Source organism: Dermacentor andersoni, chromosome 2, assembly GCF_023375885.2.
Source record: "Dermacentor andersoni chromosome 2, qqDerAnde1_hic_scaffold, whole genome shotgun sequence".
Lineage (NCBI taxonomy): Eukaryota > Metazoa > Arthropoda > Arachnida > Ixodida > Ixodidae > Dermacentor > Dermacentor andersoni.
The window spans coordinates 192,074,205-192,099,588 of NC_092815.1; the positions used below are offsets into that span (position 1 = coordinate 192,074,205).

A 25,384-nucleotide genomic window follows, 5' to 3' on the forward strand; every position below is an offset into this window, starting at 1 on the left:
ATCGCAATATTTAACTTAGCTAGTTGCGTCTAGGACCACACCTGCCAAAAAATGCTCAACATGTCTGGCACAATTCGGCCAGTAGTTCTGGTTATATGGGGGACCTGCATATCAAAGGAGCGCTAGTACAGTATTATATTTCATGTTATTGTTTCGTTTGCAACAACAGCGTTCGTCCAAATGTGAATCGCACATACCAACCCCACTCTACCACAACAATACAAACTCATTCAGGCGCTGCCCTCAGATGTATCCTGCAGTCTACATAACGTGCTTACAAGTGTACGGCTTGTGGGATGCATAAAACAGCAATACAAGCTCCTCGTGCAGTGCAACTAACCGCTTTATGCATTCATTCCATGCAGCAAAATAAGTGTCGTCCTCACACTGCAGCACATCCCGCCATCCAACCTCTCACCAACGCACATACTTCGGTGCCTGTAATTTCACTAACCTCACAGATCTGTTAAACACTGCACGATGAGAGCACATGTTACTGCTATCCCTGTGGCCTTTCACTTGCTGAATGCCACTACAACCTATTGGTCGCACCACCTACCAATCTCTACGGCACTACTACTGCTCATTACCAACCACTACACTGCCATCCTGCTTCCAGCACACATTCCCTTAAAGAATTGTGCCCAAGGCAGGCACCCAACGAAAGCACTGCTTATGATGGCTGACTATACTGAATGAACCATTACTCATGAGAAGTGCATACCTTTCTCGACTCTGCAAGCAATTCGCGCTGGATGGTGGCTTGGCTTTGCGCAACATGCACAGTCCGTGCACCATCCAGCACTGCCTGCTCGAGCAGCTCACCCTCGGACCGCGGTCGCCTGCTCCGTGCACCAGCTGCTTCAAAAAAATGGTGAAACATGTGGTGAATGCTTGCAAATATAGGGAGAATGAGCATGCGTGGCACATCAGAGGCTCACACAGTGACAGGACATATAATCCTTCCAGCTGTCGATGTGCATTACTTCTACTGCAAGCGCGACACAAGCGAATTATTTGGTGCCTCGGCTCAGTAGTCCGTTGCTTTATGTAGGCAGTGTAGTTCCCTAGCACATGAGCGTATACAATAACTAAACTTCTTTCTAGCCTGTCAAGGTGGTCGGAAAGCGATAATGTAATCAACAGCGGCAGTTCCTGCACATTGCTCCGTATCCAGAAAATTGTGTCATCTGCACTGCTACACAGGTTCTTTCATTAAGTGGTGGTTGTGCAAAGCTAACAAGGCTCAGGTTACTCCGACAGTTACTCCTCCCTAGACTGTGTGCGTTGTTGCAATTAACAGTGTATAATATTGAAGCGTTTCTGAAGACACAAGTTCCATACTAAACAATGTACACTTTACAAGACTTCATTTTTTGCACTTAACAGATTATCATGATGTGAGCGGCAGCAGTATGAGGCTTTGGCTGTCATGTCCATTATTTTAAACGCTTCCAATTTATACTTCGTGTGCACTCTTCGGTTTGCGCCTACCTCAACTTGGACAGTGGACAACAACTAGACATATTGCCAAAGCAAAACTTTTTGCATCAGTTTAACTTCCTCAACATCACTACCCTTTCAGGCTTTTCCTCCGAACAATGCAGCTGTTAGTCGTGCCTGCTGGCATCAAGCACTGCTGGTGCATGCACGACACTGTGCGTACATCACCATGAGCTCTCCTCTCGCGCAACTGCACCCTGCGGCGTGGCCTGGCAAAAAAAAATTTGCATACGACACCTACGCTTGTTGTACTCATTGCATATGTCCACAAGTGATACGTATAGTGGCTTACCCTCGCTGGGCCTGGAACCTTCGTGGCCGGCCGGGTCTTGCCGAAGGACGCCTCGCGGTAGCCGGCTGCGGCTCTTCAGCTGTGGTCTGCGGCGCCACGGATGGTGTTTCGCTGGCCTAGTAATATGCCAACATAAGGAAGGAGACTATAACACCTGTACACTGCCTTTCAAATGCGATATGCTACTACTTTGGACTGCGTCACACCTGCACCCTCTCTTGGAAAGTGTACAGCTACAGACAACACAATTTCAATTTCAACACAAGGTCGAGTTGCTTCACCCTGCACTACCACTTCATTGGTCGAGTAGTTAAGAGGATCTAGACGGCACTACGCAGGGCATGTGTTGTCCACCACGATGGCATAATGTGCACGCCTCGGGTTGCTCTGTATTTCCTGCCGTGTGCAACCACAGTGCACTTCCCTGACCTTCTTAAGGTACGGACACACTGGCGGCAAGACACGCGCGGCACGCCGCCGGTGGCAAGAACGCCGCGCGGCAGAGAGGCCACATCGCTCGTGCGCGCGGCGGCCGCCGCGGAGTCACGTGACAGCGCTGATCTCGCCTTGTCTCGAACTGCGCGAGCATAGGCGCGATATCGCGGTTGTCGCGCGCTTTTTCCTTGCTCGGTTAGCAGATACCGCGCTGATCGCGTTGATTCCTGCAATGGCAGATGCAGACGACGATGTTCTGACGACGATGAGCGTTTTGGTCATTGTGTGTTCTCTGCTGTTGCGACGGCGGCGTGCGCAAAAGGCGCGCAGACGAAGCACTAGCGCTGTTTGTCGCGGTTGGCTCGGAGCGCTCGGTCGTCGATCGTGGTTCCGCCGCCGCCGCTGGAAGTTAACTTCGGCAGTAGCCAAGAGGTGGCGCTTAGGAGAAAGCCCGGACGCGCATTTACATTCGCTCGCCTGTGCAGCCGGTCGACTGCAGTGCCGCCCCCGCGGCACCAAAGGGAACTATGTATCTAGGTAACTTTTCGCCCTAGGGGGGCCTAGGTCCCTAGTTGTCGTGCAAAAAACGCGCCTAGCTCCTGAAACGCCCTAGTCCCCATGCGCGCGCGCGCGAGGCCCATAGAAGTATGCGCTAGCGCAGGGTTTGTGCCAGCTCGCCGGAGCGACAGCATAAAGTTAGTCTTTATTGTATGGCGACAGGGTGCACGCAAGCAGCACGACCACGAACGAAGCGATACAAGGCGGAACAGCGCGTTTTACGGTAATCGAAGCTGTGTGTGTGTGACGAAGGTGTATGCGCAAACAGCACGACCACGAACGAAGCGATACAAGGTGGAACAGCGCGTGTTGCACAATCGAGTTGTGTGTGTGCGTGTGTGTGACGCGTTTGTTATGCGCAAAGAGCACGACGACGATCGTCTTCTAACTGCGCCAGAGCAAACCGATTGTTGAGTACTACATACGTATTACGCGGGCGTTAAAACTAGAGAAACACGGGATTGCGACGCGACCAGCCGCAGTGTATAGGACTGTACGTACGTACGTACGTACGTTTTTTAATGTGGCCAATCTTAAAAGGACGATGGCATTTCTGCACCGGCGGAGAAGTGGGAAATCGTGATTAAATTTGGCCGATCATTGTCAAAAGCAAAGGCTTACCCATAATTAGGGGTTATCCCCTACCTTCTACTGAAACTGCAGCCTCTAGTAGGCTTCATGCACTTTTGTAGTCATGACACCATACGACGATACCCTCTGACGTGGGGCCCAGACTACTGGAGAGCTGGTTGATCAAGCTTGCTCAATATACTTGACCTTTTGTTCTTTCATTATGCTACAGTGCTGGAGCGTAGTTTCTTGCTATTAGTAAACTGGCAAAACAACAAAGCTTTGCTACTTTACTCCTCAGTGTGTGTTGTGGTTCTTCAGTCAATGACACTAGAGGGGAAAGGAATCGAGATCCAAGCCAAGTGGCAAATTGTGTTTAGTCAGTCTTAAACACCCTTAACTCAATGTTTTAGATGCCTGTGTGGTTGATACCTTGTCTAGTGGAACTTCTTGCCATCCCCAAAATGTGCATAGCACCAGAGGTATAGTTTGACAGCTGTAAGCAGTGCAATTAAGGGAGTGCAGTACCTGTATTGCAGCTTTACACCAGCTAAGATATTGAAGCTTAGGAGTATGTTCATATTTCTCATCTATAGCGTGGCAAGAACTTGTAATCCGCCCTCAAGTTCTGCTGGAGCACAAGCTACTGTTGCTCTTTTGTGCAGCTAGTGTCAGCAGACAAGCTTGCAGTATTGCTAGGTAGAAAAGCACTTAGGCTTCACGACCATCCAAGTCATAAATGAATAAGTGCATGGCTAGAAGTTGTAAATTGCAAGGAACAGTTCAAATGCCATTGAGCATAGTTGCGCTATTGCAATGTATCCTTCGGAGCATTGTACGAGCCATGGTGGTTCCCACATTGTGTTGAAGTGCCACACCAGTGACATATGATAATGATGCCAGCGTGATCCAGTGTGGCTGTACTTTGTTCTATAAAAACCTTTCATGTGTTTTAGATTATATTGAGTGCAGTATCTGAAAGGTTATGCGCAGATGATAGTTGACCTTACAGCCATTTTTTCTATACAGTCCTTCACTTTCCATCAACTTCAGCAAATCATTGAAGCCCCAAAATAACACATTTAATATTGGTATTCAGATTGAACAGTTTCAGTTCTATGTGTATGTTTCAGAGAACTGGACCAAATATCAAGAATGAAAATTTAGCTACCTATTGATGCTGTAGCTTTAGGCTCTGCAGGAACCATTTATCTGCAGCACCCAACTTATCCCGTATTTGATGGATCGCGACAGATGTGTGAAGAAGCACGAGTGTTATGCAGAACAGTTTTCAAGAGGTAATGAACCTCTGCCATATACATAAATAACTGGAAGCCTTCTCCTAAGGAAATGTTCGTGCTCTGCACTGTAACATCGACAAGTCCCTCCCTAAGATAAGGTGATAAAGAGAGCTGGTTTTATGAATCTGTTGTATTTCCACAATTTTAACATGGTATAAGTGAGGCCCAAGGCATAAATGGGACTGTGTGCTGTTCTGTATGCGTGCTGCGCTTATTGTACAGATCAATAGTAGCCAATCAATAGCCATTTTATTGAAGATGCAAACTGGATCATATCCTAGGGCCAACTCACTGTCAATGAAAACTGTTATACTGGCTTTCTGCACTGTTTATTGATCATGGACTTCTTTTTGAGGTGCGATTGAAGTCCCTCAAAATCTTACTTAAACTATGAATTGCAACTGGGAGAACGTGTCTGTTCATTAGGACCACACTTTTTGTATTTAGCTCTCATCATTGTAAACAGCTTCATAATGAGAGGAACCTCAGACGAAATGCTTATTTTTTCCTCGCATCCTTCTTCTGCCTTCTTTGTAAGCACAAACTATGGCCATGTAAACTAGGTAATCTTGCATTTATCCTGTCTACAAGTGCCTCTTTTGACATTCATGCCTGTATTGCCTTTTCAGTGCCTAAAAATTCCCTTTTTCCTTCTTTTCTCATGACTCCATTTTGTTAAACAAGAACCACTGAACAGTAATGAATCTGAACAGTAATGACGAAAGCATTGTGCGGAAATATGCAAGGTGATCAGGAAATGTAAAATGAGTCATACACCCGATTGTAGCAAACTGTTACAGAGAAAACCCATGCAGGTTTCTCGGAAATTCTTCACAAACCTACCACATGCTTCAGACTGCTCCTGTGATTCAGATGTCTGCGATAATACGTAAAAGTAGGTTCTCACGGGCACATCTATTCTCTAGTTCATGAAGTCTTCATTCCAGAGAGCCTCACCATGCCATAACACTAACCCCCGTATTCAGAAATACATCTTAACTTGAAGCCCATGCTTGACTCGATTTAAATGACGCCTGTCGTGAACACACCATAAGCAATGCAATGAGCATCTTGGGCACATTCACACCATACGTCATTTATATCAAGTCAAGCATGAGCTTCAAGATGTATTGCTGAATACGGCGGTAAGACTTGATAAAGGTTGCTATTATTTGACCAATGTTTCAGTTTTCTCAAGAATATCTAGCTTTTTCTGAATGCTACCAATTCTTGCTTCATTCTCCTTTTCACCACATGTGCTTCATGGCAATCTCTTTCATCTTTCCATCCCTTCTCCTTTCCCATGCTGTTGGCCAACGTGCAGGTGTTGTCTATGCGCTAGACAGTTACGATGTGGTCAGCAGGCTGTGCATTTCTCTGTCAACCAATTTCTCTCTTTGCTTTTGTGATCAAGTCCGCCTGACCCTTAGCTTACTGTATACAATGAAAACAAAGCCTTTTTTTTTTCATGAAATGGGCAAGCACTTGCATCTCTTGCAAAGGATCTTCTAGTAAAGTTTCTCGTTCCTGCAATCACACTGAACATGCACATCCATCATAATTTTTATGCATCTAAAACGCACCGCCAGAAAGAGTAACAAAAACCAGCTATATTTTCAGATAACACTTGTGGCTAAGAAAGCAAACCAACACCAATTATGGGTGGTCTCCATTTTTTTTTTTTCAACATGCAAGGAGCATTGTGCACACACCTCTCAAGCATAAATGGAGCACGTATGAGCCATGATGCCTCAATGGCTCCCATGTCTGATCACCCAAAAGAAGGCAGGCCAAACATAAAATTTGTTTTTTGGAAATTCCGTTTATTATAGCTAAAACTTTATCTTGAAAACACAAAAAGTAGTCTTCATTTCAAGACCGTGCAACCTCTGGCTGTATTTTGCAGAACATGAAAACATGAAAATATACTAAATTGAAATGGCAACAGCAAAGAAACACTGGCTTCCATCTTCTGCAATGCAGAAGAGAGTGACACTGTACACAGTAATCCAAAGTATGGACCCAACTTGGTCGTATCATACATGCTCTGTGCTGATGTAACTTTAATTAGAACTGAAGTGTGGCATCCACTACTCGCCTGTGTCGTCAAAGGCCATTTCATGTTGCCACACATTCTTTATCCGCTACCTGAAATGATTACATTACACCATGAGGATGACAAAGCTCACATGCATTAGAGGAAAATTGGTTGGCTATCTTGTCTCCCATACAACTCCGCCAAATACCTGCAATTAGTGTAAGTATGCTAGTTCCTTGCACTGTTTCCCATAACATCTTTGTTGAAGGTACTGGGTAACAATATCTCAATCACTTCACAAACTGCGGATATTATTGTTAATTTTTAAAGCGAACAGCTTTATTTGCCTCTCGACAGCACATGGCATAATTTGTTTAATGTAAAAGGTTGAAGCAATTCATCGGCATGCGCTTCACAATGTGCCTTGCAAAGATTCCTCATTAGCAAATATACTGTTTTGAGAGTTTTCATTTCAGTTTGCTGACACAATGACAAGAGACAGGAGGGAAGCTATGAAGCTGCTTGTCTCTCCATTCAAAAGCCAGCACCTATAGACTCTGCTAAAGATGTACTTCTCAAAATCTGGCTACTCCTTGACCAATCTGTGCAAAAATGTTAAATATGTGAGTCAGAAGCTATGTCAATCAGGCTGCTGCCACTCAAAGGGCAAAGCTCCTTGAAACAGCAAAGCTCAAAAAAGAAGGAAAGAAGAGCACATGTGAATGTTTCATGCTTTATCATGTAGAATAAAGGTTTCACCAACGCCAGGAATGCCACGCATCACTGCCAGCGGGAACATCGTCTTGAGAATGGCTCCTTGGTTTGGATTACATATTTCAACTAACAATTCTGCTGTATTGATTTATAGGTTGTATTTATGAAATCAGCAGCAATTCTGCTCGTACAGTTTGAGAAATACGCCAAAATTGATGCATGGTTCTTTCACATAAGAATTTGAAGGATAAATTCTAGGAAGCGTTACAAAGGCAGAAACAGTGTTCGAAGGTGTCAGAATGAGGGCCATGAAATGAGGTCCTTGACTAACCGAACAGTGCCGCTGCTGCAGACATTTTAAGCATGAAATGCTTTTAGCTCCTGTTGTCAGCCACCTTCAATGAACCAAAAGCCAGAGTCATTATCCTGTCACTCAAACCAGCTCATCCGGGCAAACAGTCAAGACTGCAATACATATGCTAGTTACTTCCCAAACATGTTACAAAAAATATTGCTTCTGAGTTCTAAATATTTGCTCACAATATCACTCAAGCTGTAACTTCTAGTACGCTGAAGTTTTATTGGTCACTTCTAATAGCGACGTTCAGAGGCAGATACAAGGCACTGTACACTTGATTGTCATTTTTTGGCACTGAGACACAGTTGCTTGTGCTCTTTTCAATGCCAGCAGTCCGCGAGGTCCACGGCGCATCTGGTGGACCGAGACGAGACTTGCAATGGGGTTCTGTCTTTGACAGGAAACTTGCTTCCATATGGACCAGTGTACAGTTGCGTGGTGCGGTGGGGTGGGGTGTGCTGTTGGGAATGTACGCTACACCCATTTTAAGATTGTGGCTAGTATCATCTACAATCAATCTGCTTTGTTGGCAGCCATTTCGTGCTTACATCCACTCTCGATTACAGGAGAGCCAGTACTTTTTTAGTGTCACCAGAACAGCCTGAAAATGCTCATACAAAATTCTCCAAAGAGCGCAAGCGCTTCCGAGCTTTTTTAGTCTGTACATTCCAGCTATCTGAAATGAATCCAAGAAAGTAGTGGATGTTAAGGATATGATCATAGAGCTATGGCATATTACTTCGAGGTAGATGAAGTGGTACACGAAGGTGTCTTGTGTATTCTATTTCAGTGATAACATCATAGTGAACTGTTGGATAGTGTTCAGGAGAGATGCCGCACTAGTGCAGCCAGCATCAAGTGCAATCAAAATGTGGCTTTGCTGTTGTTCAAAGCAGATATTACATTCGCCCTACAGCAGAAAGGAAACGAAGCAACACGTTCAAGAAGGCAGTCCCCAAACAGCAAAAAAAAAAAGGTTGGAGGACACTTAAGCTGCGCCTTTAAGAGTGGAACACGATAGCATTAAAAGATCCCTGGCTGCTTCTCATGCTTCCGGGCAGCTGCAGCTTATGCTTCTGTAATGTTTTCCTGGAAATGCTGGTGGCAAACGCTATGCACGAAGGCGAGCTTTCTGGGGTGTGCCACTACTAAGACAGACCCGAAATGGCAGCTGGAAAAGGGGTTTGTGTTCGAGTTTCTGCACAACAGAATTATGTTTTCTCGCATATTCAAATTACAATCCAACGCTATCATGTCTCGAGGTTGTGTGCAAGTCATACTTTATGAATTTTTCACACATTCTACTTTGAGAATTTTAATTCGTTCAGTAACGCCTATATGCCACGTGGAGGGCCTGCATGAATCGGGATGCATGGTTTGGGATTAATTTTCTCATGAAAAAGGTCGCCAACACCACTGCTGGATTTTCAGCGACATGGGGCCCTGAACGCTACGGCTGTTAATATTGTGAATCAGTTCCAAGCCAACAGCACATGTGCCATGCACAAAAAAAATCAAAGTAGATGCACTTGCGCACTTCCCAAAGATTTTTTTACAAGAAAAGCAGAGGAAAAACCTATGCTGCTAAGACATCAGATGAGTAATATGTAAAACATGCAATATAAAGTTTAATTGTACACCCGACAAGGACTATATGGTAACGTAGATTGGAGACAGAGTCTTGCAGAATATACGCTTCTCTTTAATGGCAGGCCAGAACAAGAGCGTGCAGCTTACGCACTTCATCGTCTTTAGTGGCACCGACCTTTGCGCGCGCCGTCCTGCGGTGCAGGAGCCCCACATCTTTGTGTCAATTGCCTCCCATGAGAAAAGCGACCGTCTCGGTCACGTCAAAAAGTTATTTCAGTGACATAAGAAATGGAGCTCCTCAGGTGCATCTCGGCATTCACGTATGCGCATAGTATGGTTTCATGCGCACTACGTGAACAACTTCAGCGGGAGGACGACGACAGAGTGAACTGGGGCCAGAACTGTAGGGGACCACTTCGTAGGTCATGTCACAGAGGCGGCGTGTAACCTTGTAAGGACCAAAATACCGGCGGATCAACTTTTTTGAGAGTCCACGGCGGCGGACAGGCATCCAGACCCACACGCAGCCGCCGGTATTGTAATGGATGTCGCGTCGACCCTAGTTGTATCGAAGGGTGTCAGGGCTATTATCAGCCAGTGGTAGCATGGCGTCAAGTGTTGACCTGACGTGGCGCCCGTATACAAGTTTGAATGGTGTAAACTGCGTAGTCTCCTGTACAGCAGTGTTATACACGAAAGTCACATAGGGTAAGATCGCGTCCCACGTCTTGTGCTCTACGTCGACATACACGGAGAACAAATCAGCCAGCGTTCTGTTCAGACGCTCCGTTAATCCATTGGTTTGAGGGTGATATGCAGTGCTCTTGTGGTGAGAGCTATGCGTCAGCTGGAGAACATCCTGCATAAGTTCCACTGTAAATGCTGTACCGCGGTCAGTGATGAGAACAGACGGTGCACCATGTCACAGGACGATGTGGCGTACAAAGAACTTGGCCACTTCATATGAATTTGCTTGTGGAATAGCTTCAGTTTCGGCGTACCGGGTTAAGTAGTCGGTAGCGACGACTATCCATCTGTTGCGCGAAGAGGTCACTGGGAACGGTCCAAGTAGATCCATTCTATTTGTTGGAACGGTGCTTGAGGAAGGTCCACAGGATGGAGAAAGCCAGTCGGTTTAACTGGTGCTTTTTTGCGGCGCTGACAGTCGCGGCAGGTCTTCATGTACAGTTGCACAGAGGAATAAAGCCGGGGCCAGTAATACTTCTGTCGTATCCTTGCCTAAAGTCTTGGCGAATCCCAGGTGTCCCGCACATGGCTCATCATGGCAGGCTTGCAAAATGTCGTGGCGTAGTGCCGATGGCACGACAAGGAGGTACGTATTGGGGCCGCTTCCGCAGTTTTTCCTGTAAAGGACGTTGTTGTACAAGTAGTATGATGATAAGCCGCGCACGAGCGAGCGGGGTAAAACACCTTCAACTCCTTGGAGGTGTTCGATCCGCGGCAGCAGCTCAGCGTCAGCGCGCTGGTGCTCAGCCATCTTTATGGCATCGATAACGCCGACAAATGGCAAGTCATGGTCAGGGTCCGATGAGGTCGTAGAGAGTGGTGCACGTGACAGACAGTCAGCGTCACTGTGCTTCCTGCCAGATCAGTAGACAACTGTAATATCATACTCTTGTAAGCGCAGGCTCCAATGGGCTAGTCTGCCTGAAGGATCTGTTGAGGTTGGCAAGCCAGCACAGGGCGTGGTTGATCGCTGACAGTGTTAAAGGGTTTACCGTACAAGTAGGGTCAGAATTTGCCAATTGCCCACACAACCGCTAAGCATTCCTTTTCAGTAGTTGAGTAGTTTTTCTCAGCCTCGGTGAGACTGCGGCTTGCATAAGCAACGGTAAGTTCCGCACCAGCTTGCCACTGCACAAGCGCCGAGACTCACATTGGTGGCATCAGTATGGATTTCAGTGTCAGCGTCTTCGTCGAAATGAGCAAGTATCGGGGCCTCTTGCAAACGCGCAATTCAATGAAAGACTGCTGCTGCTCATCCGCCTAAATGAAAGGCGCATCGTCGCATGTAAGCCCTGTCAGAGGCTCAGCAATTCTTGAGAAGCCCTTGACGAAGCGCCCATAATATGCGCACAAACTAAGGAAGCGTTGGACAGCCTTCTTTTCTGTGGGTGGTGAAAACTCAGCGACGGCAGCTAACTTGTCGGGGTCTGATCGGACGCCTTGAGGACCAACGACATGGCGAAAAAATTTGAGCTCTTGGAACCTGAAGTACCATTTCTCAGGCTTGATGGTGAGGCCGGCAGTATGGATCGCAGTGAGGACACTCTCGAGTCATGTGAGATGTTCGTCAAACGTGCTCGAGAACACGACGACATCGTCCAAGTATACGAGGCAGGTTTGCCATTTGAGTTCAGCAAGCACGGTATGCTGGTGGTATTAAAGGTGGCAGGTGAGGAACAGAGATCGAAGGGGAGAACTCTGAACTCATAAAGCCCATCAGGTGTCACAAATGCTGTTTTTTCACGATCCTGTTCATCAACTTCGATTTGCCAATATCCTGATTTAAGATCCAACAAAGAAAAAAACTTGGCATGTTGTAGACGATCCATTGCGTCGTCGATGTGTGGCAATGAATAAACATCACGCTTGGTGACACGGTTCAACTTTCTGTAATCTACACAGAAGCGTAGTGTGTTGTCTTTCTTTCTGACTAACACTGCAGGGGAGGCCCACGGGCTGGTGAATGGCTGGATCACGTCGTCTTGGAGCATCTCTTTCACCTGATGCTTGATCGCTTCCCTTTCCACTGGAGACCCTCTGTAAGGATGCTGACAGACAGGACGTGCAGACTCGTCCGTAATAGTGTGGTGCTTTGTGATGGACGTGCGCCGCACTTTGGATGACGTTGAAAAACAGTCCACAAATTCATTCACAAGACTCAGTAGACGGTCTTTCTGATGGTCTGGCAGAGCGGCGTTAAAGTGAATCCGTTCTTTTAGGCTGGGTAACCCAGATTACTGAGACGATGCGGTTTCCAATGTGGCAATGTCAGTAACGTTAGTGATTTCGCGAGGAAATGAGCTCAGTTCAGCCATTTCGTTCGTCGCGGTACATGCCGATACTTGTTGCTAAAGTTTGTTAGCAAAATGACTGACCATTTGTTTCGCACCCGAAGAAGCCCTCTGGCTATACAAATGTGGCGCTCAAGAAGCAGGGGCATGTTTGCCTCAGCAATTCCTTCGGCGGCGTCCTCCATGTCGCATCGGACAAGGGTAAGCACGCTACTCTTGGGTGGCAACGTGATGTGATCGTCAGTTACGCAAAGCACAGTGTCACGGTCGTTGTCATTACTGTTCGCCATGGCTTGCGTAGTCGTGAAGCTGACTCTAGACTCTTGCAGGTCGATGATGGCACTGTTCGCCTCAAGGAAATCCATGCCGAGTATAAGGTCCTTTGAATATTCAGGAAGAATGACGAAGTCGCCGATGTACGTGAAGCCCTGCATGTTGACTCATGCCGTGCACCGACCCATTGGAGTTATGAGATGCCCTCCTGCAGTACGAATCCGAGTTCCGGTCCATTGCGGCGAAACTTTGTTCAGCATACACGCGAGATTCTGGCTCATGACAGACGTGTTTGCACCCATGTCGATTAACGCCGTGACTTCGTGGTCATCTATGGTAACTCGTACGTCGCAGGATACTGACACGGAACTACACTGCTTTCTCTGCATCTCAATTACGTCATATCGCGGTCGTCGTAGTGGAGGATCTTCAGCGTTTGCAACGTCAGCAACCTCACCTGCGCAGGTCGCTGGACTCAGTTTTCCTGGGAGGCAGGGCTGGGTGAGCGACGCCTCGTTGCTCTCGATGTGAAGAGGGGGCTGGAAGACCGGTTTTGGGCGGGTGACGGTGACCGGGGTTTAAGGAATCGTGGAGCAAACAAGGTCCTGGCCTCTGCGAGGTATGCTTCAAACTCCAGGGGGCGTTCACCATTGCACGGGCATGGTGCATTCAGTGAAAATCCAAGGAGCCCAGCTCGACGGTAAGGACACGCCCTGTAGAGGTGATCAGCTTCATCGCAATAAAAACACAAGGGCCTCCGGTCTGCGGTGCGCCATACGTCGCTCTTGCGGGGTGGTCGTGTTTCAGCCATGAATGGCGTGCGGCGAGGCCTGAAGTCGCCAGTTGCTTGTTCAACGGCGTGCACACCATGAAAGTCCGGGACGTCGCTCACATCGCGAAAAATACGAACTCCACGTTGCTTCCGCATACGACATGCAAGGTTGTGGCTGCCGTACCTCGTGCTGTGGTGTCTCGCTTCACTCTGGGTCTTTGACTGACTGCCTGATTTCCTCCCGGACGACCTCAGCCAGATCGAGCCGCTGTACCGATGCTGGAGCCACCTGAAGATTTTGAAGCTACTCTCGAACGATAAACCTAATGAGCTCCCGCAAGGCGTCGGTATTGTCCAGGGGTATAGCGAGAGAGTCACGCGATAGGGTCGACACGTCGCGGTTCTGCCTTGTTCGCTGCTGCAGTGCCTTTTCCATTGATACGGCTTCCGCGAGAAACTCTGTAACAGTCTTTGGTGGGTTGCATATTAGGGCACCGAATAACTCTTGCTTGACACTGCGCATCAAGTTCCTGAGCTTCTTTTCTTCCGGCATGGATAGATCCGCGCGTCGGAAAAGTCGGCATATATCTTCGAGAAACATTGCGACGCTTTCATTCGGCCTCTGTACTCTCGCCTGAATTGCAGATTCAGCTCGCTCCTTGTGATCGAAGCTGGCGTATGTGCCGATTAGCTGTTGTCAGAATTCGTCCCATGTCGATAGGGCCCCGCCTCACGATTCTCAAACCATGTCCACACATAGTCCTTGAGGGCAAAGTAGCCGTTCCGTAGCTTGCGCTCTGGAGTCCAGCCGTTGAATTCTGCAACACGCTCAAAGTGATCGAGCCAGTTCTCTACATCCTCAAAGGTGTCCCCATGGAAGGACGTGGGGATTCGTGGCTGGTTGAGGACGACCTCGGTCGGCGCGGTCGAGGAAGATGGAACCGATGTATTCGTCCTTCTTACTTGACTGTGTAGAGGCTCATGCTCAGGCGGCAGTCCTTGAAGTTGGCAGCTTGTCCGTACTTGCACAGTAGTCCGCTTGACCGGACTTCGTACTGGGTTTGTAGACGGTGTTCGATCTGGGAGTGGTAGCACGTACCCCGCACCTCCACCAGAAAAATGTAACGCAGATTAGAGACGGAGTCTTGCAAAATATACGCTTCTCTTTAATAGGGGGCCAGAACAAGAGCGTGCAGCTTACGCACTTCGTGTTTCATAGCGCCGACCTTTGCGCGCGCCGTTCTGCGGTGCGGGAGCCCCACATCTTTGTGTCAATATGCACCAATTGCACGCAGAATTGACGTCAACTCAGGGTGAAGGTCGCTTTCCAAGTTCTACCTGGTGTTGTCTACAGGCAACAAACGCACTGCTGAAGAAGCTTACACAAACATCTTTCATTTTCCTTCACTGTCTTTAGTCTCTGTGTATTTTCTACATTTCCACCAAACCTAAATGCTTTCCCTGGGGTTTTTCATGTTTCATCCCTAACAGTTAATGCTCATTACAGTGTTGAAGATGTTTGCATGCTTTTTTCTTCTATGCACCACACTTAAAGAAGAGCCATCCTGTCAGCCACCTAGGTCTACTCCTTTTGCTCAACTACATTTTGGAGCCCAATGACGAGAAAGACTTCTCTAGCATACCTGAAGGTGATGAAGTAGAACAGGATTAGCGGCTGCGTGAGATATTTGAAGACATAATGATTTTTTTTCCAGACAAGATTTGAAACATGAGTTCCAAATTTATTAGCTTTCTTTTACCATTTTTTTACAAGGCTATTGAGTAAAACCATCTTCATCTTCAATTACTGACTGAATTAATCTTTCATAGTAGCAACATTCTTGTATCATATAGCGTGTGTTGATGTTGGGCAGTGTTTTCGCAATAACAGCCTTTAGAGAGTTTTTATCTATGTGTAGCTGTTCGTCAGTCTCCTTCCCAGTAACACCTGCCATACATAGTGGCATGCAGATTGAAGTGTTCGGAACTAGGAATGCTACATTGAGGTTGATGTGGCTTCAGCAATTTACCACCAGACACTCGTGAGCCATGCAGGGGTTGTGGAAGCAAATAAATTACATAGGGTGGTGCCTAATGACATCGTGCCCAAAAAGCTTTACTATGTCACCTAGGGCTGCTTGGCTAAGGCCATAATCGGCTTTTGAGGGTTCTCTCGTATCACCCCCTACCTCCCGGAGGAACTCAACCACTTGAATGGCACCTTGCCACGGGCATCAGTTATTTCTTTTTGTCAGAGATGATTATTAGACACGATTTCTTGTATCAACCTGAAAACAATGTGGTTCGTGACATTTCAAGAAGGTGGTGATCTCCAAGTTACTGTGGTCACTGTGTAAGGCAACTAGCACAACATCAAGTTCCATCTCGTGCATCAGGCAGAATGCTGCTATTTCCAAATAAATTTGCTAAATAGGTCACAGAGGTGATTGTGAAGGTGAAGTCGAGCGCTTACAGATTGAGAATGTTAATGGTTAAGGAGATTCAAAGCCGCATCCTCAAATACTTTGCGCAGCTTGCATGACAATGTTGAAACTCAAGCCTGCGTCCTTTGGACTAATATTTCACTGTTTTGTATGGCTACTTTTATAGAAGACAAAAGCCAAACTTCTCCAGGTTTAAGATTGGTTTTACGACAGCTATGACAGAGCCAACTCCTTGGTGCACGCTTATGGTAGTGGTGACGAAGCCATCAGGAGCACTCTACACTTTTATGGATTATACAAAAACTGAACAAGCAAGTTCTATGAGCATCATATCCAATTCCTGCAGTAGAGCATACCCTTCAGATACTACGAGTCACAGCTTGGTGTATGAAAAATTGATGCCCAAATTCAGGGTTTTGGCAAATCCCTGAGAAATGACGGAAAGTTCTTGACCACCTTTACAGCACCATTCCATTGGTTTCACTTTAACTGCTCATGCGATTTGGTATCTGGCGTGCCCCAGATCAAATACAATGGTATATGAATGATATTCATCCAGAACTTACATGTGTTGCTTGTCATATGGTCGAGGTTATCAGTTGATGCTCAACTAAACAGCAACACAACAAACTCTGCAGTACATTTGAGGGCACCCACTGTGCAAGAGCTGCCATCAACAAAGAGAAATGTAAGTTTGGCATCACAATAATATCCTACTTGGGGCATATCATGAACGAAAACAAGCTCAAAGCTGTCACAGACATGCCAAGACCATCCTCCAGAACTACAGCTGCTAATGGGCATGACCACCTATCTAGGTTTATTCGCTCCTAACATGACAAACACTACACCCATTGCCCAGCATGCTGTTTTCAAAGCATGGTTTATCTGGAACCCAGACAGGTTCAAGAATTCTCAAAATGGAAAGAAATACTTTCTTCAGATCCAGTGCTTGGCTGGCGCTCCTCAAGATGAGAAACCAGCTGCTAATCACAGCTGATGCTTTGTGCTGTGGTCTAGTTGCAGTGCTCAGCCAAAAGCAAGACGATGGGCAACATGTTACTAGATACGCCTCAAGATATTTTGCAGAGACAGAATGCCTGGCTATGCCTAGATATAGAAAGAAGTGCTTTCTTTCTTGCAAGCTTGAGATAAATTCTATAAATGGGGCAACAATCTGTTTTCCAAATCATAAAATGCACACGATTGATGCATTATGAGGCATAATGTACATCTTAGGCAAAGACTTTCGCGCAGCTGATACACTGTCAAGTTCTCATGTGAAGGAGAATAACAGGCACCAGAAGGGCCTACCAGGATTGAAGGCTATGCATGCTGCCTCTCCCCACCTTCTTTACAAGAACTGAAGAAAGAACAAGTACTAGATTAATGCTGCTGCCAACTTCGCATCTTCACTTGAAAGAGCTGGCCAAGGTGTTGCAAAGTCTGAAAGAATTCTGGCTTCACAAGGACGATGTTGATATTGTTGCATGTTGATATATGTTGATATTGTGGCAACAAAACCATCGCGCCCAAGAAGCTACAGGAGCTTACCCACCCAGCACTTCTCACTTGAACGCCACTTTGGAATCAATAAATGCCTAGCAAGACGACAAAGTACTGCATCATAAGTACATACAAACAGCAAATGTCTTCAAGTCATGTCATGCATGCTAGCACCACAGGGCTAAGAGAAGGGTGACACTCCTGCAACTGGGATTCTGAGAAAAGCTGTTACAGAAGTTCACCATGGACATATTTTCTATTGGAGGGGTGCGGTGGCTCATCATAACAAAATACTAGTAAGGGTATCCTGAGCTAGTACTGGCTAGTTTGACAGGACCTGTGGTTGTGACTCAATGCCTCATTGTTTTCACAAGGCGTGCAATAGTGTAGTGGCCGTGAACCACAACAAACTGTAGCTTGGAAAAGGGCGCAGGTCGCTGTTCGCAGAATTCATAAGAATTCCAACAAATGGCATGCAGTCCACACTACCGACACCGCAGTGATCTCACAGAAGCCACTGTAAACTTATCCAAGAACTCCCTTGAGATGTCAGGTGATGCCTACAAGACACGATTATAGACTGAGCCTTCTGAAATATAGCTCCTCGTTAGTGCAAATGCTTACGAGCCGAAGGCTTAGGACTACACTTCTAGCTACTGCAGACAGCTTCTTTCCACAACTCCCGGACCGGAGGAAAATGAAAGTGCATGAGCAAAAGTGCTGGCAGAAACAGAAAACTTACTCTGATGTTGGGCATGGCATGCAAGATCTACCCAATTTGTATCCAGACATTAATGTCCGAGTAGTTGACCTGGAAAATGCAGGCACACTTCAGCAGCCAGGAGATAAGCCCAGGTCATAGTGGATAGAGACGGACAAAAGGACCATTCATCTCAAACAGGACACAACCAGTGCCACTGCCTCTGGCTACATAATCAAGGGTTCGACGAAAGTTCGTCTGATCAGGCATGGAAACGGGAAAAAAAAAAAGAAAATGTGATCTAAGAAATAATAGTCACACGACTATTATTTGCCAAACATGCGCAGGAACATAGTCACAAGATTGACTGGGACAATGCCACTGTTGTTGCCCAAGAAAAGAACATGTCATCCCGGCGGCTGCTAGAATCGCTAATCATTCAATCAACGCCAGCTACGATGAACCAGACACCAGGGACTATGCCTGCCATTTACGCATGTTTGTTACGTCACGTGCTGGCTACATAAGTGACGACGATTTCCTGTTTAACTCAGTGAACAAGGAGCCCGTATGCAGTTCCAAAACGTCGGGTTATACATCAGACTTGGTCAGTGACCGTGAACCCCCCTTCACGTCTCTGGCTAAGGGAGAACACAAGCAGCCACAAGACTGTACCAAAGAGGTTCCGTTTAGTAGAGATCCTGGGCATCAACACCATAGAAGTGGACAATGCATAACACCAACTAAGCAGTAAGCAACATGACCCTTTTTATACAGGGAAAGATGTGCTACAAAGATGCTCGTACTACTGTAAGGCTAATGTGCATGCTTGTAGAAAATGATCACAATAAAAAACTCACCTCTTGCCTTGTGCTCAATGTTGAGGCTACTATTCTGAATCACAATTACTTTATCCCACCTAGCTAACAGTTTGCCAAATCTCAAAGAGGTTTTAATAAGAATCTTGTCTCGACTACCCGAAACGCCAGTCTGTGTAGTAGTGTTACACAGTGTTGGGTTCAAATCTGCCATAATCATGAATCCGAATGAACTTGCCAACATTTCAGTTATTCTGCAAAAGTATTTGGCATCACTTCGTTGCTTCTATACGCACTGAGGCAATCACAGCTGTGAAACACATTTAGGTCGTACTGAAGATGTTTTCGGATTCCTGATTAATAAGAATACAGCTGGTAACGTAGAGGACTTCTATAGCATTAACGAGAGGGTGGCAGGTCTCGTTGCGACACTTAATAAGAGGTACAAATTGAAGGTCGTACAGGTCTACGCCCCTACATCCAGTCATGATGACCAGGAAGTCAAAAACTTCTATGAAGACATGGAATCGGCGACGGGTAAAGTCAAAACAAAATACACTATACTGATAGGCGACTTCAATGCCAAGGTAGGCAAGAAGCAGGCTGGAGACAAGTCAGTGGGGGAATATGGCATAGACACTAAAAATAGCAGGGGAGAGTTACTAGTAGACTTTGCAGAACAGAATAATATGCGGATAATTAATACCTTCTTCTGCAAGCGGGACAGCCGAAAGTGCACGTGGAGAAGCCAGAATGATGAGACTAGAAATGAAATAGACTTTATACTCTGCGCAAACCCTGGCATCATACAAGATGTGGACGTGCTCGGCAAGGTGCGCTGCAGTGACCATAGGATGGTAAAAACTCGAATTAGCCTAGACTTGAGGAGGAAATGGAAGAAGCTGGTACATAAGAAGCCGATCAATGAGTTAGCGATAAGAGGGAAAATCGAGGAATTCCGGATCAAGCTACAGAACAGGCATTCGGCTTTGACTCAGGAAGAGGGCCTTAGTGTTGAAGCAATGAACGACAATCTTGTGGGCATCATTAAAAAGTGTGCAATAGAAGTCGGTGGTAACTCCGTTAGACAGGATACCAGTAAGCTATCGCAGGAGACGAAAGATCTGATCATCAAGACATGTCAATGTATGAAAGCCTCTAACCCTACAGCTAGAACAGAACTGGCAGAACTTTCGAAGTTAATCAACAAGCGTAAGACAGCTGACATAAGAAAGTATAATATGGATAGGATTGAACATGCTCTCAGGAATGGAGGAAGCCTAAAAGCAGTGAAGAAACTAGGAACAGGCAAGAATCAGATGTATGCGTTAAGAGACAAAGCCAGTAATATCATTACTAATATGGATGAGATAGTTCAAGTGGCAGAGGAGTTCTATAGAGATTTATACAGTACTAGTGGCACCCACAACAATAATGGAAGAGAGAATAGTCTAGAGAAATTTGAAATCCCACAAGTAACGCCGGAAGAAGTAATGCCTTGGGAGCTATGCAAAGGGGGAAGGCAGCTGGGGTGGATTACGTAACAGCAGATTTGTTGAAGGATGGTGGGCAGATTGTTCTAGAAAAACTGGCCACCCTGTATACGCAATGCCTCATGACCTCGAGCGTACCGGAATCTTGGAACGCTAACATAATCCTAACCCATAAGAAATGGGACGCCAAAGACTTTAAAAATTCTAGACCGACAAGCTTACTGTCCGTTGCCTACAAAGTATTTACTAAGGTAATCGCAAATAGAATCTGGAACACCTTAGACTTCTGTCAACCAAAGGACCAGGCAGGATTCCGTAAAGGCTACTCAACAATAGACCACATTCACACTATCAATCAGGTGATAGAGAAATGTGCGGAATATAACCAACCATTATATATAGCTTTCACTGATTACGAGAAAGCGTTTGATTCAATCGAAACCTCAGCAGTCATGGAGGCATTACGGAATCAGGGTGTACACGAGCCGTATGTAAAAATACTGAAAGATATAATGCTTCACATCAACCATGGCCCTCCATAAAGAAAGCAACAAAATCCCAGTAAAGAAAGGATTCAGGCAGGGAGATATGATCGCTCCAATGCTATTCACAGCGTGCTTACAGGAGGTATACAAAGACCTGGATTGGGAAGAATCGGGGATAAGAGTTAATGGAGAATACTTTAGTAACTTGCGATTCGCTGATGATATTGCCTTGCTTAGTAGCTCAGGGGACCAATTGCAATGCATGCTCACTGATCTGGAGAGGCAAAGCAGAAGGGTGGGTCTAAAAATTAATCTGCAGAAAACTGTTTAACAGTCTCGGTAGAGAACAGCAGTTTACGATAGGTTGCGAGGTACTGGAAGTGGTAAGGGAATACATCTACTTAGGGCAGGTAGTGATCGCGGATCCGGATCATGAGACTGAAATAATCAGAAGAATAAGAATGGGCTGGGGTGCGTTTGGCAGACATTCTCAGATCATGAACAGCAGTTTGTCATTATCCCTCAAGAGAAAAGTGTATAACAGCTGTGTCTTACCAGTACTGACGTAGGGGGCAGAAACCTGGAGGCTTACGAAAAGGGTTCTACTTAAATTGAGGACGACGCAACGAGCTATGGAAAGAAGAATGATGGGTATAATGTTAAGGGATAAGAAAAGAGCAGATTGGGTGAGGGAACAAATGCGAGTTAATGACACCTTAGTTGAAATCAAGAAAAAGAAATGGGCATGGGCAGGACATGTAATGAAAAGGGAAGATAACCGATGGTCACTAAGAGTTACGGACTGGATTCCAAGGGAAGGGAAGCGTAGCAGGGGGCGGCAGAAAGTTAGGTGGGCGGATGAGATTAAGAAGTTTGCAGGGACGGCATAGCCACAATTAGTACATGACCGGGGTTGTTGGAGAAGTATGGGAGAGGCCTTTGTCCTGCAGTGGGCGTAACCAGGCTGATGATGATGATGAAGATGTCAAAGGCCATGTAACATATGTGCTGAAAGGAGCAATGACAACTTACGACAATGACAGATGCCATTCAAATGAGCGTTGCTGTGCCAGTCGAAATTGCTGTTTTGACATTGGCTAAACTTGAGACAGAATAGCATGAGGCAAAGTGAAAAGAGAACAAAGGTGCATTTTTGGAGCTACATCGCATCATTGCTCCGATGCCCAAGCATTTGATAATTCATTCATACAATGCGACGGCCTACACAAAGCCACGTTTGGATGAACCAATGTCTGCTTTCAAACAACACAAAATTCCACTTTTTCACGCACTAACCAAGAACTGGCAGGTTTGAGGATTTACGAGTGTCAAGAAATATTGAATCTGTCATTCATATGTGTACACTTTGTCGCATTATCTTCGTATTATCAAGTGGCAGCTGGTGATAGAAATCTTCGAGCATTTGTCTATAAAAACGTTCGCGTAGATTTCGCTGTATGCTCATGCGCTTTCACTGCAACGCACTGCGTGACCTCTGCCTGTCAGGCCAAGCAGAAGAGCGCCAAGGGACGAAAATTGTTCATTTGGCATTGTAAATACGTATGTCTCTATTATAGTGTGCCTGTATATATGCTTCGGCGACGGCAATGATGCCAGCGCTTGCAACAGTCGGCCAATTTAAAGAGCGTGTCACAGCGTTCGCTCTCCATGTGTACAATCTAACACGTCGAGTCTCTTTTTGCATGCGGAAGCAGCCTTCTGGATCTAAAAACACTGATATCGCGCGCGCAACAGAACAAAGGGGCGGTAGTGCGCATAAGGTTAAAATCGTAGTCCGCAAGATATGGGCTATAAATAACGGCTCAAACACGTTACAGATGGGTGTCAATTTAAGGCGTGCAGAGCATTTAAAGCGTACTTTTAGTGAGGACTTCAGGCGGCGTGAAAAATGATGCCTATTCATGCGTAAATAACACAAAAAAAAAATTATGTGCGCCCCAGATGAGTTGAAAGTGGTCGCAAACAGCTACCTTACCTGTCTATGTGAATGACAGGTGCAGCCTCTGAGCTTCTATACGATCTCTATTCGGCATTCTATTGGGTACAAGAAAGAGTTATTACGCGGAAGGATAAGGAACAGCTTGGGATAACCAAGAAAGCTTAGATGTACCATCGAAGCTCCCATGTTACGCTCACGTCCACGCTCACATCCAATTGACAGGAAGCCGCCATGACACATTTTGACTACCGGAAACAGATGGCGTTTAGAGCCCTAGAATGTTAGAGTTACTTTGAAGAATGTTGAAACAGTTTTTCGTTTAAAACATTTTGCGTATTGCTTATTTTAATTGCCAGTTTTCGTTCCCTGTCCAAAGAATTGCCAACAAAAAGTACGATTTACAAACGGTTTATTATCACGAATGGCAGCGAAAACCGAAACCAGAGACAGGAAGCCGCTATGACACATTTTGACTACCGGAAACAGATGACGCTTAGAGCCCTAGAATGTTAGAGTTACTTTAAAGAATGTTGAAACAGTTTTTCGTTTAAAACATTTTACGTATTGCTTATTTTAATTGCCAGTTTTTGTTTTCGTTCCCTGTCCAAAGAATTGCCAACAAAAAGTACGATTTACAAACGGTTTATTATCACGAATGGCAGCGAAAACCGAAACCGAAACCAGTGCGACGCACTCGTTGTGGGTACAGTTTTATTAACCTCGATCATTGCCTCGATGATAGTGCAACGAAGCCAGAACATATGTGTACAAGGGAGATGGGTGCTACATTCATAAGAACAATATCTCGACATTGGACAATGCTGCATAACATAAGCTTGCAGCTGTAGTTTTCACACATTTTTTACACATGGTACGCTTCGGTTCTTTTCGGATTTACTCTCGGACACATTTTAAACTAAGCCACTACGCACATGCCAACATTTCGTCACAGTTTCTTTAATGCGGCATTTAGTTCATCGAGTACACCGACAAAACTTGCGCGGAAATGCTTTCGAGCACCTGTCTCAGCAATCCCCGCCGCACTCCGCTTCCCCCCCCCCCTTTTCTTTTTCTATACCACCGCTAATTAATGCACATGTGTTAACCTGCGCATACGAATCACTCGTGGTGTGTCCCTTATTCACTCCGAATTAAAAGTCGGTGCTGTAAACTTACGTACGTACAGTCCTATACACTGCGGCTGGTCGCGTCGCAATCCCGTGTTTCTCTAGTTTTAGCGCCCGCGCAATACGTGTGTAGTATTCAACAATCGGTTTGCTCTGGTGCAGTTAGAAGGCGATCGTCGTCGTGCTCTTTGCGCATAACAAACGCGTCACACACACGCACACACACAACTCGATTGTGCGCAACACGCGCTGTTCCACCTTGTATCGCATCGTTCGTGGTCGTGCTGTTTGCGCGAACAAACGCGTCACACACGCAACTCGATTGCTCTGCACACACCAAACGCCAAAACGCGATGTTCCACCTTCGTTCGTGGTCGTGCTATTTCGCGCATACACCTTCGTCACACACGCAACTAAACTGCTCTTTGCACACCAAGCGCGTCACACACACACAACTTCGATTGCCGTAAAACGCGCTGTTCCACCTTGTATCGCTTCGTTCGTGGTCGTGTTGCTTGCGTGCAAGCGCAATGAACCGCCCACCCTGGCGCTCCAGCGGGTTAAACCCTGCGCTATGGTATATTTCTATGGGCCCCACGCGCGCGCGCATAGGGGCTAGGGCGTTTCAGGAGCTAGGCGCGTTTTTTACACGACAACTGGGGACCTATGCTCCCCTAGGGCGAAAAGTTACCTAGATATATAGTTCCCGTTGGTGCCGCGGGGGCGGCGCTGCAGTCGACCGGCTGCACAGGCGAGCGAATGTAAATGCGCAGCCCGGACGTCTCTCATTGGTTTGCGGCACGCGGCAAGCCGCCGAAAAGGCTCCTCGACCCATTCTCTGCGCGGCAGACCAAACCGGTTCCGCGGCAGGTTTTGCGGCACGCGGCGCGCCGCCGGCGGCGTGCCGCGCGCGTTTTGACGCCAGTGTGTCCGTACCTTTAGGCACTGGCATCACCATCGAAAAGCAAAACGCAAGAGTACACTTGCAAAATAGTATCCTCACCTCCGAGCTACTCGACACGAAGAAGGGCTCTCCGAGGCCTCTAGTGCAACCGCCCCTAACAAGCTGCAGGACGCGGCCTCTTATGCCCCCGAGTCGGCCGCCGCCTGTTGCCCTGCAAGGAAACAGTGCGCTCGTAAGAATACGAACCGGATTCATTAAAGCCTACTTTTCACTCACCTCTTCTCGGTCGAAACATTGCCTGCATCGCGCCTGCATTTGTACACAAACTTGCACCACCACAGCCTCCACTCTCGCTCTGTCCTAATTGGCGGCCCTTGTGCATTGAGAAGTGCCGCCAGTTGCTTCCATAAATCCTGCCTTTTTGCGGCCGAAAATTCCCCACCGAATTCCCCCGACCTACTAGCAAGCCGGGGTTGCTTTCCATAAAATTTACCACAATTTCTTC

The 25,384-nt window shown here is 46.5% G+C and overlaps 1 long non-coding RNA gene across 1 annotated transcript; it reads right to left on the bottom strand.

Annotated features, from left to right (window-relative positions):
- Positions 1-6,461: 6,461 nt before the first annotated feature.
- On the bottom strand, positions 6,462-23,101 carry LOC129387195 (uncharacterized). The gene is made up of 2 exons (XR_011892884.1): positions 22,885-23,101; positions 6,462-8,445 (listed from the first exon to the last, which is right to left on the bottom strand). It is a non-coding gene; the product is annotated as an uncharacterized lncRNA (long non-coding RNA).
- Between the last annotated feature and the right edge of the window lie 2,283 nt (positions 23,102-25,384).